General features: G+C 40.3%; 1 long non-coding RNA gene across 1 annotated transcript; it reads left to right on the top strand.

Annotated features, from left to right (window-relative positions):
* Positions 1-6: 6 nt before the first annotated feature.
* On the top strand, positions 7-14,369 carry LOC109370861. Its single transcript, XR_002121319.1, has 3 exons — positions 7-392; positions 8,607-8,729; positions 14,277-14,369. It is a non-coding gene; the product is annotated as an uncharacterized LOC109370861 (long non-coding RNA).
* The last annotated feature ends 1,298 nt before the right edge of the window (positions 14,370-15,667 follow it).

Raw genomic sequence — 15,667 nt, 5'->3', positions numbered from 1 at the left:
CTCACCTGCGCGCCCGCAGCCCGGAGGTCGTTCGGTGCTGGCGGACCGGGCCCTTACGTAACGCCGCCTCAGCAGCACCCCGGGCTGAGATCGGCACTTGTTGCGGGGAAGGTGAAGCGGCGCGCCCGCCCCGTGCCGGGGTCGTGCCTTGCTGCGAGCGTCGCTCGCTTTCTCCGGTCTTTTGGAAGGCGTCGGTTTGAAGCCGTGCCGGGGTTCTGGCTCGAGCCCCCGCGGAGCCTAACCTTGAGGCTTACGTAAAGAACGCTGCGCGGCGGTGGGCGATAACGACCGGCCCGAGGCCGCGCGGCGGTCGTTGGCGGTGGCCTCGCGGCCATCGATCGGCGCGGCGGAGCGGAGCCGCAGATACGCATTGCAGGGCTGCGCACCTGAAGGTTATCCCGGGACCGCCCGATCGTGTGGCGGAGCTGAGAGCCGGCATTTGGTTTGAATGCAGATTAGGACCGTGGCTGGCTTTAAAATGGCTTGCGAGTGGATGGAGGGGAAGTTGGTGTTAAAGATAAGTCGCTAGGGATGCATCTTGCTGCAGTTTCCCCACGGAGGATCGAGAAGCTGCTCCTGTAATGAAGGAGGCTGCCAGCTGTGTAAATGTGACCATAATTAACCCGCACAACATCTCTTTAAGTACAGCCTATTTATTCGCTGCTCTTCTTAGAGACAGATTTTTTTTATTTTTTTTTTAACCACCCCGTTGTGGAAACATGGCATTGCATTAATGGGCTTTTCCACCATTTGAAATACCAAGCTCAAAAACTGCTCCGAAGAAATCTCGATGTACCTAAAGGTGAAGGATGAGCTGAGGGAGCAGTGCTGTGCATTGGCCCTTCTGCAGCTTGTCCAGAGCTCTGCCTTCCGTCTGTTCCCCAAGGCTGCTCTGTGTGTCTTGTGTTGTTAAACTCCATCACACAAACCTGAGTTACCCAGTGAGCCCAGATTTGGCCTGATGCACACCATTGCCTTCATTCTGTGACGTTTTGGTAGGTCTGTAAGGAGTGTTATGTGAAGCTCTGTCTAATGGCAAGAGAACTCTGGAGAATACTTACATGAGGGAGAGCTGCTAGGGCTTCTTGCTTTCATTTCCATGTTGTTAGGAGAAATGTTTGTTTGGAAGCATTTATAGTAATCTTCCCATTTTGTGCTCTATTGTCAGTTCCATTTCCTTCAAGCAGAGCTCCCTCTATTTATAATTTTAAAAGTCCTTGGAAATGAGAGAATTCAGATTTCTTTTACGCGGTAGAAAGAGAGTTGTGCTTGACCTGGTAACGAGCAGAAATGGAGTAGAAATACTGGATCAGACAGTGGATTTCATTCTCAAGTCCTGTATATTCCTGTGGGTAGAGCAGAGTGCTGAAAACCATTTCCTTTTGTGATAAAGGAAAGGAACAGAAATAGCTTTTGGTGGATTGTGATCTTGCACAAAAGTTAGGTGTGAGCTTTAAGTAGTGTGAAGCGTTGTATCAATTTTAAAGATATTTCTGTCCAGTTGATGCAAAATGTTTAATTCAGCTGAATTCATCTGGTAATTGGTCTGGTAGACCCAAATATTTCAGAGTAGTTTGACTAACATTGCAGTGGGAAGCAGTAGTTAGCAGGACATTGAGGTATTTTCTATCAAAAGTGGAGTAATTTATCAACAGAACTGAATAAGAATTGGCGTGGTGTGGCTCTGCAGAGAAGGCAGTGCCTCTGATGTGTCTGCTTCTTCCATAGTTAGACATCAGTTTGAGTGTTATTCCTCTGTGCTGCTTGGACCCCATCTGCCTTATGGTCATTTAGGCAGAGTATTTATTAATCAAAGTAACAGTATCTCAAGGAAGCTTTGCTATTTTGTGATTTTTTTTTTTCTTTTTTTTTTTTTCAGGAAGTTACTTGGTGCTATGAAGGTCTTAAATCCAAACCACAAACCACATTGTTGCTACCGCTGCTTTACTGCAGATGTTTCTTTGGCACGGTAACAGCCTGTGTAATGTGGGGTTGGTGGGGAGATTTCCTTCTCCCTTTTAGAGAGAGGGAAAGGTAAGGATACACAAAAGCATAATGAAAAGACAACTGGGGAGGATGCTGTTTTTATCCCCCCTAAGCTTTTAGTAAGTAAAAAAAAAACAAAAAAAAACACTGAGAAGAGGCAGAAGTAACCAATGCTAAATCTTCATGTGATACATGGTTTGTAGAAGACACAGCAGAGAATCATCTGTTCAGATCAAGTAACGAGCAGGAAAATTCATCTGTTTCTTCACTCATTATATATAAAACATAACTCTGCTATGGAAATTGAAATGGAGGAGATGTGGTGTTCTGAGCTAGCATAATGTACTGCATGTTTGGAATGCTGGTGTGCCAGTTGTCTTTTCCCAGATCATTGGGCTGCAAGCTGTGCTGTCTGCCAAGTTATCAGGAAAATTTATCAATAGAAACCTGGCCAGACTCTTAGTTATGGCTTTGGTTTGAGATCTCCATGTTTTTGTAGACTTTAAACCACCTTTTTCAGATCACTGGGAAGATCCATCTATCTATCTATCTATTTAGAGAAGGACAGAAGCTAGGCTCCAGGACTTCTGTTTTTCATGGAAGTTAGAAGGCCTGAAGTTAAACCCAGGCCAGGGTTCAGGACAGCATAATGTGATCACCTCCTCCCAAAAAGATTGATAGAATTCTGGTATTTGGGTTAAAACAGCTCTTTGTGCTGTGAAGATGTAAATATCTAATAGCTTGGTGGCTCATAGCTATGAAGCTGTTTCGCAGGGTAGGAAAAAAACTTAAGTAGTCATTGACTTTTTCTGAACAAAAACACTCATATAATTTTTCTGACCCTTATCTCTCATTCTATTAAGTTGCATTCAGAGAAGTCTGTATGAAATATTGTTTGTGATATTAAGGAGCATCCATCTTGTTGCATTATCGTTACTGTCAGAGACAGAAGCGATATCTTGAAACACGAGTGAGTTCAGTAAGTGGGAAGCCTTGGTCTTAAATCTTGTTTTGCATTCCTGGTTCCTTTGACTCATGCTGCTTGACTCCCATTGGCTTCGATAGGAACTAAACCTCCTTAGGAGCTTTAAGAATGGATTATTGGAAGCCTCAGCGCCTTGGAAGATCTGTCTTTCTGTCTTTTGTTTGGAGTATTAGGCCTCATCTCGCTCGCTTTGTATTCAGATAGAAAACAAGTTGCTGCTAAAAGGAGTGGACAAGTAGAGCCAGAAGTGCTGGCTCTACTGAGGTGATGTTTGATCTATTTGTAAATAAGATTACCTTTCAAGGAATGAAGTTGGAAAATATGACCACAGAAAGTGATTTCTGTTCCTGTTACTGGCAATATTTAAGAGAACATGCATTAAAGTAATGGTTATGGATAGAGGCTTATGTTTTCTGTTCTTACGGCCCTTGGTTGTGAATGTAGTGCTTGGAGGATTATTGTTAATTGTGTGGATTTGAGCCATAAGCACTGATAATTTATAAAGGTTAGTTACCTCATGCACCCAGTGTGTGACAGTTCAGCCCCCAGAGCATAAGTTACAAGGGCTCCTTGTAAGGATCTGAGACAGAGATGTGGAACTGTGGGATGAATTTCCACCTCCTGCTTTTCCTTCAGCTGAGAATCTTAAAGGGTAATGTCAATGAGTGCCCATCCCTGCCCTTACCCAACCACAGTGCATCCCGCAGTTACAGCCTACAGTTTTTATGTCCCAGGAACAGAAATTGTAGTTTGTCTTTCAAACCCAAGCTATAGATTTGTGGTTTAGCTGCACTCGTGTTCGGTTTTATCCCATTGTTTATATATGACTGCGAGATGAGTTTTGGTAAAATTCTAGCTATGATAAGACCTACTTAAAGAAAGAAAGCTTTTCATTATCACTGATGTATTTCAAGTTGTTTATATGCAAGGTTAATCCTCACCCTTTTCTGATAGAAAATGGAGGCACAGCTGTGACTTGCAGGCTGGTGACACTAGGCAGGAACAGAACACACCACAATCAGACCATGCTACACCCTTTCTTAGACTTTGCTTTCAGGGTGGAGAAAGTATGTTTTCCTTTCTACATCCTTTTCTCCTTGGCAGAGCTGTTTTTTCCTCTGGTTACCTACTACACAAACCTTGTTCTCTTACTGATATTACTTGCAGTTTCATCAGAGCAGTACTGACTTATGCATATTCAAGGTAAGGCCTGTGGAGGTTTCATTGTCTCTGAAAGGCGTGCTTGTATTCTCTTGCACCAGGAGGCAGGCAGTTGTGCAGAAGATGCTCAGTAATCAAAAATTTTGTCAGCCCTTCAGGGCAGGAATCAAGGATTGCTTACTCAGTTCACTGAGGGCAATTCATCTGAATTGACAGAACATCTTTCTCTTTTTATGCACTTCTGGAATTTTCATGAAGTGAGCTGGATTTTAAAAGCAAATGTTTTAAGTTTATCCACTGTCACCAGATGATGAGAGTGGATGTGGATGTAGCTGTATAACTCTAACAGTTTTTATTGAGTTTGTTCAAACATGTTTTATCAGTTAATTCACACAAATTTGTTTTGACATCATCTTGATCTAATTCTGAAGTTATGTAGCATGGCTAAGCAGCACCATATACTTGAAATAATTATACAGAAGAAAAAAACAAATATTGTCAGCTGCAGTTCTTTCTGGTTGAGGTGCATCTAAATCTCCAGTTACGTAGATGCCAGATCCCACTTAAGTCAAATGAACTTTTGACCACTTCTAAGGAGATAACTGAAGGCCTCAGAAGGGACTTAGAGAAGTACATTAAATGTGTTTACATTCAAATAGTAGAACTGAATTCATTTGGTTAGTTTAAGACTGGAGCTTTTGCCTGAAGTTTCCAGGCTAGCCCTGAACTCCATTGACTTATCAACACATTAATTTGCATTCCTTAATTCTTGTAAGCAGCAGGAGGAAATGCTGCTAATTGATCTGATGGACTGCGTTCTGTACCATCAGCCACTGTTGTTGGAGGAGCATCCTTCCTTTAAGAAACATCTCCTTTCTGAGAACAGCCAGGAGTTGTTGATATTAGTTGATAGTTGATATTAGTGGACGTTGGTCTGTTCGGTATCATGAGAAACTGAGTGCAATTATCTTCAGATCCAAATTGGCCAGGCTGCTCATGCTCACCTTGCAGATGCACGTTCAGCCATTGCCTGGCAGCAATAAAAGCTTTAATGTGAGATGTAGTGCTCAATTTGCTGCTGGGGAAAAGGAGGTAGGTTATCTGTTCTGAAAGATGTTTGGTCACTGACCGCTAAGTAGAAGGCAACTTGCCGTGATGTGCCAGGGAGGCTTCCCCCTCCACTTGACTGCATTCAGTGCTGGTTGGGATTTACAGCAGATTCCAATGGAGGCACTCACAAATAGTGTGAATATTGTATTTCAGGGGAAGCAGCGTAGTTTATCCCACTTACATGGCAGGAGATTAACAGCTCAGGGCACTAAGTGTCAAGCTTGGAACAGACTGAGTGTTTCAGTTTGAAGTTAACAGTGTGGCTGTGGACAACTTTCTCTCCAGATTTCAGGAGTTTTGTGATGTTTTCAGAGGAAAAAAGAAGTGAGAGGGTAGCTGTCAGTCTAGCACTTAACATCATTGAAGCCAACTGACATCAGAATCATTCTTGCTTCAATTCTGCAGTTGTTTCAAGGGAAGCATTAATGAATTACTCATAAGCTTGGCCTCATCTTTCAAATGCTAGCTTGAGAATTTCTTACACTGTGTGGTTGTGCTGGAGTCAGGAGATCACAAGTACGGATAAGGGGCCTTTCCTGGATATTCAGCAATTAGTTCAGTGTGTGATTTAAAATCCTGTGATGTTTAGCCTTCATAAACACAGAGGGATTTAAGCTTTATGCTTTAAAATCCAGCGACGTTTTAGCCTTCCTAAACACAAAGGGGTTTAAGCTTTATGATTTTATTGTCTGCAGCACAATAAAATGACATGACTTTGCTTTTAACTGGGCCTGTTTGAAGGTTCACTAGGCTTTGCAGATGCTTAGCATACTCATCATAATTGTGTTCATATGTGGTTATGGTACTTTAAGCTTTTGTAGAACTCCCTATCTGACTGTAATGGGATTTATCATAACTTGCTAAATTAGGAGAAGTTTTGTCAAGGCTTTAAAAAATACATATTATCTATGTTTAGAAGCATTAGAATGGAGATGCTTTTTTTTTTTTTTTTTCTGTCAGAGATCTGTGCTGGTATTTTTGTGCTGGGTCTTGAGAAGGTGAAGATGAGCAGAAGAGAACTCAGTCATATGAGATGTTCAGCTATTTAATAACAGCCAGAGCTACACCAACAACAGAAATACACAGCTGCATCCTCGTGTTTCTGACTGCCAGAGCTGTATGAGCAAAGCACTTTTGTTTTAGAGCAGGTTTGGATGAGGAGGTGTGCTTCAGTTAGAGACCTATACTGTAACAGACATGGGTGCCTTCCCTCTCAGGGCAGAATGATGTGTTGGACCCTTTGAATGTGAAGAAGTTTGTTCTAAAACACCAAGTTCCTTGGAGGGTGCTGCAGTGTACTTCTGGGTGAGCTGACATTTAGCTGGCTGTGTGCTGTGCTGAATGTTGAAATCGTGCCCGTGTGAGCGCTCTGAGGCAATAAAGATAGTGCTGCCATATTGAGTAAAACCACAAGACAATAATTAAACACTCTTTGTGTTAAAATAGTTCATTGCGAATTCTCTCCTGCTGCATCATTGTGTATGAAGAGGTTTTACCCTCTACCAGTTTGTTGCCACTAACCAGTAAAAGATGGCAGATGAAAGTGGATGGAGAGAATGTTATGGTTTCCTGTATGAGTTCCCTGAATCTATGTTTAAACATCTCAGTGTCCTTTTATTTCTCTTTCTTTAAATTTCTCAGGGTAAGTACACGACAGACATCTTGAACGCATTGCAGTGTCTGGGTTAGCATTGTGCCTCTGCCACTTTGACAGTCCACTTGTGTAATTCTGCAGGCTGAGGCAGCAGGACTGAACTGCACAGCAGTGTACTTTCTATCATGCAGACTTGGGTGTGATTGCACAGGCTCTTATTTTAGAGGCTGTAAGTATTATATCTCATAAAGACCAAAATCTGGATGATATCAGTAATGACATGTTTTTTGTATGTTTGTTAGAACATCTAACAAGGCTTTTCTTATGCGTGGCTGCATCATCTGCTGATGCTGGCATGGTTTTGTATGGTAAGGAACAGTTTTCAGGGCCTCCAAGTGAATGTTTTCCAGAGGTTTCAAGCAGCTAGATACATACAGCCTTCCAGAATTAGATCTGGAGGGAAATAGTATTAATTCAGTAAGCAAGAAGAGTGCACGATAGTCTGAGAGGTTTTATGAAGTGACAAATACACATTGCCCAAAACAGAACTGGTAGAACTGGTGCACTTGGAAACTCAGCATGAAGAGAACCAGACCAAAAAAAATATATTCAGATGTCAAGAAAAAGTAGTTGTTAACCACATGCACTGTTTCTATGAGCTGTATTTAGCAAGTGTTTTGTAAAGATAATTAATAAGAAAGGCTTTCTCTCATTGGGTTGTCATATAGGAGCTGAGGATCTGGTAGGTAACACATGATTTTGTCTCATATCTTTCATGATGTTCTACAAAAACTCTTTTTTTTCAAGCTGATAAAGCTAACAGCAGAGGAAGACCTGTTGTCTTAAACATGCTCTGGCCATTGCTTTACAGATTGTTGTGCGCAGAGCTGAAGAATGCTTCTATGGGCAGTACTTGGGAGGAGCTTCAGTGTCTCCTCAAGCAACTACTAAAGAGGTGATACAACAGGTTGGGATGCTACTCAGATCTCAAGGCATCCTATTAGATATCATAAAGGGCCTGAGGTTTTGGTCCCATGCAGATGTGTGCTGGATTAAAGAAAACTAAAGTGCAAATCTGCAAAAGCAGAGGGCACGGATCATCTGCTTTGCACCTCTGCAGCAGAGATATGGAAGTGCTGTACTTGCACCTTGCCCTTTTCTGTAGCCTCTCCTGTGTTGTTTCCTTGCCCTGACATAGCTCCACAGCTTCAGTAGAGTTCCTGCAGCTCTCCTTTTGATCTCTATCTGCTCTCTTAGTAATAATAACAATAAACACACACACGAAAAAAAATGTTGAAACTATGCAAAGTGTTGACTATTAGTTCCTGTTCTCTGAAGAATAATCCACCAACCAGATGCCAAGTTTTCCGGGCTGGAGGGAAGCAGTTTCAGCAGCCCCCTGGTGTCTCCTGTTGGCCAGTCTTTTCTTGTCTGCTACTGAATTTGGCTTTTTCTGGCGTGATGTTTGGCACTGCTGAGAGCAGCTCCCCATCGCTGTTAAAAAGGTTTTTGAATTGCACTTGAGGGCCATCTTAAATCCCAGCATATTTAAAAGAAACTAATTTAGATCTGAGTTACTTTTGGGAAGCCTACAGGGACTGTGGACTCTTCTGAACGTACCTGGCCAGGATTTTGTCTCAAATGTTTGAATTTAGTAAAATAGTGCTTCGGATTCAGAAAACAAAAATGAAGGCGGTGTTATAAGGAGTTTTTTTTTTAGAAGGCCTTAGTTTCAAAAATGTTAACCTGGATTTTTTTTTCCCCTTTCAGTTAACAAGCATAAGCCATGGATTGAAACGACGTATCATGGGATAGTCACAGAAAACGACAACACAGTTCTCTTGGACCCCCCTTTAATAGCCCTGGACAAAGATGCACCTTTGCGTTTTGCAGGTAAATAAATTATCTAGCTTTATTTTTTAAGAAGTGGGAATGCTATCTTGATGGCAAATACTGTGTTGTATTTTCCCTAACAGCAGTGTCATGTTTGTAGCTTACAGATCCTAGGAAATACCCATGCATGGACCATGGTTTTATTTGATATTTACAGCCATATTCACATACCCAAGTGGAGAATAGTGTATATTGCAGATACTCTTTCAATTGCATGTGTGTTACTTTTTCTGAATTCCTTTGCACAGCATCTAACTTCTTCAGTCCTCCAGATTCCACATTTCACAGCATTGTTTGTAGTTCTGAAATGCACATTTCCTTCTCATTCCAAACAGTTTTCAGTTTTCTTAGAGCATTCAATTTGTGTCTTAATAGACTGACATTAGTAAAATTAAGATTGCATTTCCTTTCTGCAGTATTTGGCTTTTTTGGAAGTTTCTGTGAAAATTCAGGCTTTCTGTGATAAGTTTGTGTAGCATTTTGGAGTGTTTTAGAAAATGTGAAGAAGAGGAAAGCTTCTTCTACTCAAAGAATCACTGATATTTCACAGTTTGGTCAGTGTCAGAGAGCAGAGGTGACGTAAGAGAACATTATTCTCAGCACTTTTTTTTTTTCAATGTCAGAATTGTGAAGCTTGAGACTTATTTAATGATGTAATGTATTTTATGGCTAAGGTTCCTTTAGCTATGAGATAGTGCTAGAAATCTGACCTCTTGTTTAATTTTGGGCAGAATTGTGGAGGGAAGCTTGGCTCTTCTGAAGTTTTCCTAAACGTAAGCAGGTTCCTGCATCTGGGAAGAGTCTGAATGTTGTGTAAGTGGGTTTGAGCTCGTCTTGCTGCTGTGCAGAGTATCTTCTTTGATAATGGAGTTTTTCACTGGTACTGGCTTAATACTGCCTGAGGAGATGTAGAAGTAAGCTGACTGTTCATAATCTTACAATCTCTTGTTAGATTAGTGGAGTAGAGTTGAAGAGATCTTTTCTTGTAGGTGCTGTTCAGCTACATGAGCATCTCTGGACTGAGATTTGCAGCTTGAATGATGCAGATGAAACATCATTCCTTTTGCTTTGTTTTTTCTGATTCAGATCAGAGCACTAAAGCACAGATAGTACTGTTTGCTTGAAAATGATGAATTCAGGTCTTCTATCTCCTGTATACCTCAGTGGTTTAGCACTGTTTGAAGGCTTTTTTCTCCTCTAACAAATCATATAGGAGATGATACAAAAGCCATTTGCCAAACATATGCTAGCTTTTCACTTTTGACATAGGACTGACAGCCAGCAGTTCTCTTACAAAATTCTGCTGTAGTGTTTGTTGTTTATTGGTGGGTTTTTCTTCTGGAATCTACCATGCAAGAATATTCACTCATTAACTGGATCCATTATTATGGAAGGGTGTTCCCATGGTCTGACAAAATATTAGCAAACCATGTTTGAGAAGCACTATCCAGCACCTGCAGGTATTTAAGTTAATTGTAGTGGTCAACACAGGCTTAAACTCTATACTTGCAGATTAGTTGCTTAAATAAATGTTTTTTATGTCTACCATGAAATGGAACAATACTTGAATCTGTCTTTGAGGAGACCAGATGTGGGAGTGCTGTTGAATCAGCATTACCAATTTTAGTTGGTGGTTTGGTAGCCATGTCCTAGAATGGAGAATAGTGTTGTTATTGTCCAGCAGCATCTATGTGGGTGTTTACGTGTGAGAAACCCATTAGGTTAGTGACAGCATGTTCTCACAGCAAAACAAAGCATTTTCAGGATTAAATGCTTATTTCAGCCCTAAGTAGTATATGGGTATTGCAAATCAGATTTGTTCACGCTTCAGAAGGTTGGATATTTTAATTAACTGTGCCTCCTAATTGAGCTCTCAACCCTTCTGAACTGTCTGTAGTTTTAAAATATTTGAAATAATCTTTTGCTTCACTTTAAATGTGAGCATGTCAAAACATCTTGAAAATAGTTCATTAAATGCTCTGTAGTACACAAACTGTGGGGCAAGGAGGAGGAGTATCTCACTGCTTTACTCTGCTGTGGGTAGGATCCTTACACTTAGGTGTGCAAAAATACTGTTTTTTTAGACATCTATTTCTAGAATAAGTTGGTGAGCTCTTGCATCTGAAACAATACACTTTTGAAGGCAGAATTTGAATTCACATGTGCTGGCTCTGTAATTCACAGAGACCCTCTGGCATCAATCTTCTGTATTTGTTATGGATCTGCTTGGGAAGACAATGACCTTCCTAGTTCTTCACTGAAACTTCTCTCTGTTACAAATTGAGTCATGCTGGAATTTGATCATAAAATAAAGGACAACAACATTTTTTATTGTACGTTAGCATAATTCATGTCTAAAATCAGTTTAATGTTAGAAACTCTTAGTAGAGATTTTCCATTCACCGTGCAAAATGGAACTGACTTTGTATTGGATTTGAAGCAAACTGTTGTATCTGAATGTCTTCACTTAGCTGAATGTGTATTGCTGAGGGTCTTACTTAGTAGCCAAAGGTTTGAAGTGTTTCCTTTGTGGAAGGAAAAGTTTCTTGAACTGTTGGTGCATCTGTCATAAGGTTCTGGTTCCCCTGCCCTCCCAAACCAGGAGAAAAACATGGTCACAATACATAGTTTGCTCTACTGATCTGGGATGCAAGAATCATTTTTGTGGGGGTTAGGAATTCTTAACTTAGAGCATGAATACGAATAGAGCTTTGAAAATAGTTTTGCAGAATCCGAATTTGCTCTTTTAAAATCAAACAAAATCCACCAAACCTTTTATCTGCCTTTCCCTGGAGATGTGCAGTGCAGTGGGCTGGTGGGTGAGCACCACATTTCCATGCTGTGCTGCCAGCCCTTGTTTGGTTAGGGCAGGGAGCTGTGCTGACATCCTGTCTGCAGCAGGCCGGCGTGAATGCAGTGCTCAGCTGGATGGTGGCTGTAAGGAAACAATATGTGGAGAGGATGAATGCCACTGTGTAATCTGTGGATTTGATCTTGTCACATCCAAGGAGTAATTCAACAAACGTACATCAAGTGCAGTGTGCAGCCATATCTGTGAAGGGAGATAATTTTTCAACTGTAAGTACAGCTGAGTCAGAACACTCTGAAAGTTCTATCCCACTGACATGGCGCTTGGCTGAACAGTTCCCAATGTATCAAATAAAAATCCAATTACAGGTCTATCTTTATTCTCTTTAAGAATGAGGAGAGAGAGAAATTCATTTCAGCAGTGAATCTCAACTTCAAGGTGAAACCAGAACAAGTGGCGTGTATATGTGACATAGCATGGAACCTTAGGGAACACATTTGCCACTAAATACCTTGCATGGGACTGAGCTTGCTCAATGGCAGTGGAAAAAAAAAAATCAGTGCAAAAAATTCTATTATCATAGAAAATCTTCACCTCTACCACCTCTACCATAAATATATGCATTTCATAACTGAGATGAAAAGGAATATCATCCACGTATGGGTGTATTCATCTGTAAGTTGTCTTATTTGTCTTGAAACAGTTCTAAATGTCAAAATCTGACATTTTGGAGAAAAGAGATGGGAGCTGTGCATTTGCTTCTTTAGTGCACTTTTACCATAGGTAACCCTGTAGTTCTTAGGCACTGTAGCTTGTACAGTTTGAAGTACTTTGCCCATGCAGTAATAAAAGGGATTTTTGTTAATCTCATTAGCGTGAAGTGGAAAATACAATTATGTTGGGTCAATTGTTGTTCTGGGAAATATCTGGAAGGCATTGATCTCTAGTACACCTTGAACAAGAGCTTTGTGCCCTAAAAAGCATCTGGAGACACATGGATATTAACTGAAAAGCTTACTTATGTCTTTGCTTGGAAGCCTGAATGTCTTAACAGCCAAAACTGGAGTTGGTGCCTGAGCTAAAGGCCACTACAGGTTGTTATGAAGTGACCAGTAGTTAACCAGCCTCCCTTTGTCCCAGATGGGTAACTGCTACATTAACACACTTCTCCCTCTTCCTCCCATACCAGGCTTTCTGCTTTCGTGTTCCCTTCATATATTTTTCCAGTAACCTTCATGTTTCACACCCAGTGTGTACTTGTCAAGGTTAGAAGTCCTGGAGTGCACAGGAGATTTCTTGCAGGTGGATTGTCAGTTATCATTAACCAGTGATGTCAGCCACACACTGAAGCAGCATAAGATGTTCATGAATGACCCTATTGCCATATTAAAATCCAGGGTTGTATTTATATACTATGTAAAAATAGACAGAATTAAATTGTGAGGATGTCTCAGAGAGGCAGTGTATGTGTGCATTAAAATAAAGAGCTGATTATAAATCTAGGGGTTACCTGATGTGGACTTCAGGGAGGGCTTAATGAGAGTTATTTCAGAAACTGGCTCCTTTAGAAAAGAAGGACTACAAATCAGGTTACATTACATTTTTTCTTAATGGTATTTTTGCTAGAAAGTTGCCTTTTAAGAAAAAATACTTCTCTGCAGTTCTAGTGCTCCATCTCTTTCTGAGGCAGCTCTGGAACACAGAGCTGGAAAACTGCAAGTTGTTGGAAAGATGTGAGAATTAAAAGGAGATTTGCCTAAGGTGATTTTAAGGGTACAAATCTGCTGTGCTATATTGCAATTCAGGTCAAAGATAATGATAATCAGGAAAAAAATAATTAGTATGTTAGATGATCTGTAAAAGGTGGTAGTATGGGGTTTGAACAAAGTCATAACTTACGATGGAGTGAAGAACATGGTTAATTATCACAATTTTAATCTTCATTACAATTCTGAAGCCTTTCAGGGTGCCTCATGCAGTCATCTTACACCAGTAAAATGGTAGAAAGTGTTGGTTGGTTGTTGAACCTGGAAAAGAAATGCACTGCTAAGGAAATATACAAACTCCTCCTAATTGCCCAAATGTCTTCAGTTAAAGCTTGTATCATCATTAGGGTCAAACTTGAGTGTGTCCATGTTTAATTCAGCTCCCTCATGTTGAGTTTGATACAGTACTTAAACTTTGCAAATGCTGCAGCCTATACAGATAAAATATGGTTTGGAGGCACAAACATCCAATGACTGTTTATTTTTATTTTTTAATTACTGGAGATCAAAAGAGGAATATGAAGTGGCTTTAGTTTCAGCAACATGGAGTTTTCAGTAGAATAGCTAAAAGTTTGTTTAAAGTATCTACCCTGTCTTTAAATAGAAAAATAGTGATAAATTTTGATGAAAATTCAACTTTATGGATAATTTCTCAACGTGGAATTTGCAACATTTCTTGGTTAGCAGTTGAATTCTTTAAAAAACAAAAAGCCTGTAGATAAGCCTGCAATTTAAATCTCTGACTTCAGAGTTCTACGAATGATAATCTGGAGATAAAAGGTTAAATCATATTTAACAGAACTAAAACTCTAAAATGGTAACAGTTACAACAAATCACCACTGGAATTGTAAAAGACTTTTTTTTTTTCCAAAGTTTTTCTGTGTAATGTGTGCATCTCTGCCTTTTCCTTATTTGTTCCCTTTTCAGCCTCTCCTGTATTACTGACTTGGGTTTATCTTTTCTCCCTTTAGAGAGTTTTGAGGTGACAGTCACCAAAGAAGGTGATAAAGGGTTCTTTCTATCCCTTTTATGAATATTAACCCACTAACTTTGGTTATGAAATGGGGAATCAGCACTTAAACAGAAGATCCTGTCATGCTCTTTGTCCCATTTATTCTCCCAGTTCTTTTCTATTTTAAAATATATCGATAAAAATTGTTATGTAACCAAACCCTTGGTTAGAAATATCTGTACATCAGACATCCATTTGAACCATTGGGGATCACTGTACATTCTGTGGGCACTGATGATTTGGGGAAAACGAACATTTTCTGATGTTTTCACTGATAGCTTACTTTTTTTGGACATTGTTTTTTCACGTGCTTGGTAAAATTTATTGGTGCCAAAGCATTATTACCACCTTGTGTGCAGTATGCTTCTTCTAGTATGTATTTCAGTAGCTTAAAATCTCAATCAAGTGCATTTTTAAAATAATTGTAGGTGTATCTGTAGTAGGAATGTCTTCTTGGTACTGTGATACCACTGCAGTTATAATAAACTAGTATTTAATGTTGGTGTAAGAGAATCCCTTTCATAACAAGTTATACAGGTAAAAACACAGCACAGCTGATCAAAGGTTGGGTGGCTTTTGTTAGTGCAGGTGGATCAGCAAGGGCTCAGTCCTCATTACCTGCTGACAGATTGACCCATCTGCGCCAGCAAGGTGACTTGTAACGTAATCTCAAGCTCAGACATGTTTTAGAATGATGGACAAGGAGCTTCACTTCAAGTGCATTAGGATGAAGAGATTGAATGGAAAGGAAAGCCTACCAAATTGTCCCTTGTGAGAGCTTTCTCGATTAAGAAGTTTGGTCTGCTAGTAGATAGCTGTTGAAATGGATGCCTGAGAAGTTGGTATTTCTACCTTTCTCATTCAGTAGTTTATTTTGATTCCCTAATTTTAGTCAGGTACATTGCACAGGAAGACTTTGTTCATTGATCTGTTGACAGAATTTCTGTAATTAAGGTGCTGAACCTGTCCTTGAAGCTTTCTCATCCCTTGACTAGTAACTGTGCATTTTAACCTTTTGCTCTGGTCAAAATAAACAAGCTGCCCAGCTATTCCCAGTAGCTTGGCATAGAAGAGATTACAAGTGGCCTTGGCTGTGTGCTCTCATAAGTTCTACTCTTACCCTAGAGCTATCTCAAGTACTCCTGTGAAATGCCTGTCTACATTTCTCTTTTTCTCTTTTGTACTCCTGCATGAATGGATGCAAGTAAACGAGTTGCTTGGAAGGCAGACATATGCTTCTTTTTACTAAAGTTCCCAGAAATCACCCATTTTAAAGCACAGTGCTCTTGCTTTGTCCACAGACCCTCACAAACCCTTGGCTGCAAACTATTTGGTCATTCATTTAAAAAA

This window comes from Meleagris gallopavo, chromosome 23, assembly GCF_000146605.3.
Source record: "Meleagris gallopavo isolate NT-WF06-2002-E0010 breed Aviagen turkey brand Nicholas breeding stock chromosome 23, Turkey_5.1, whole genome shotgun sequence".
In the NCBI taxonomy this organism is placed as follows: domain Eukaryota; kingdom Metazoa; phylum Chordata; class Aves; order Galliformes; family Phasianidae; genus Meleagris; species Meleagris gallopavo.
This window is presented reverse-complemented; position numbering and strand designations above follow the sequence as displayed.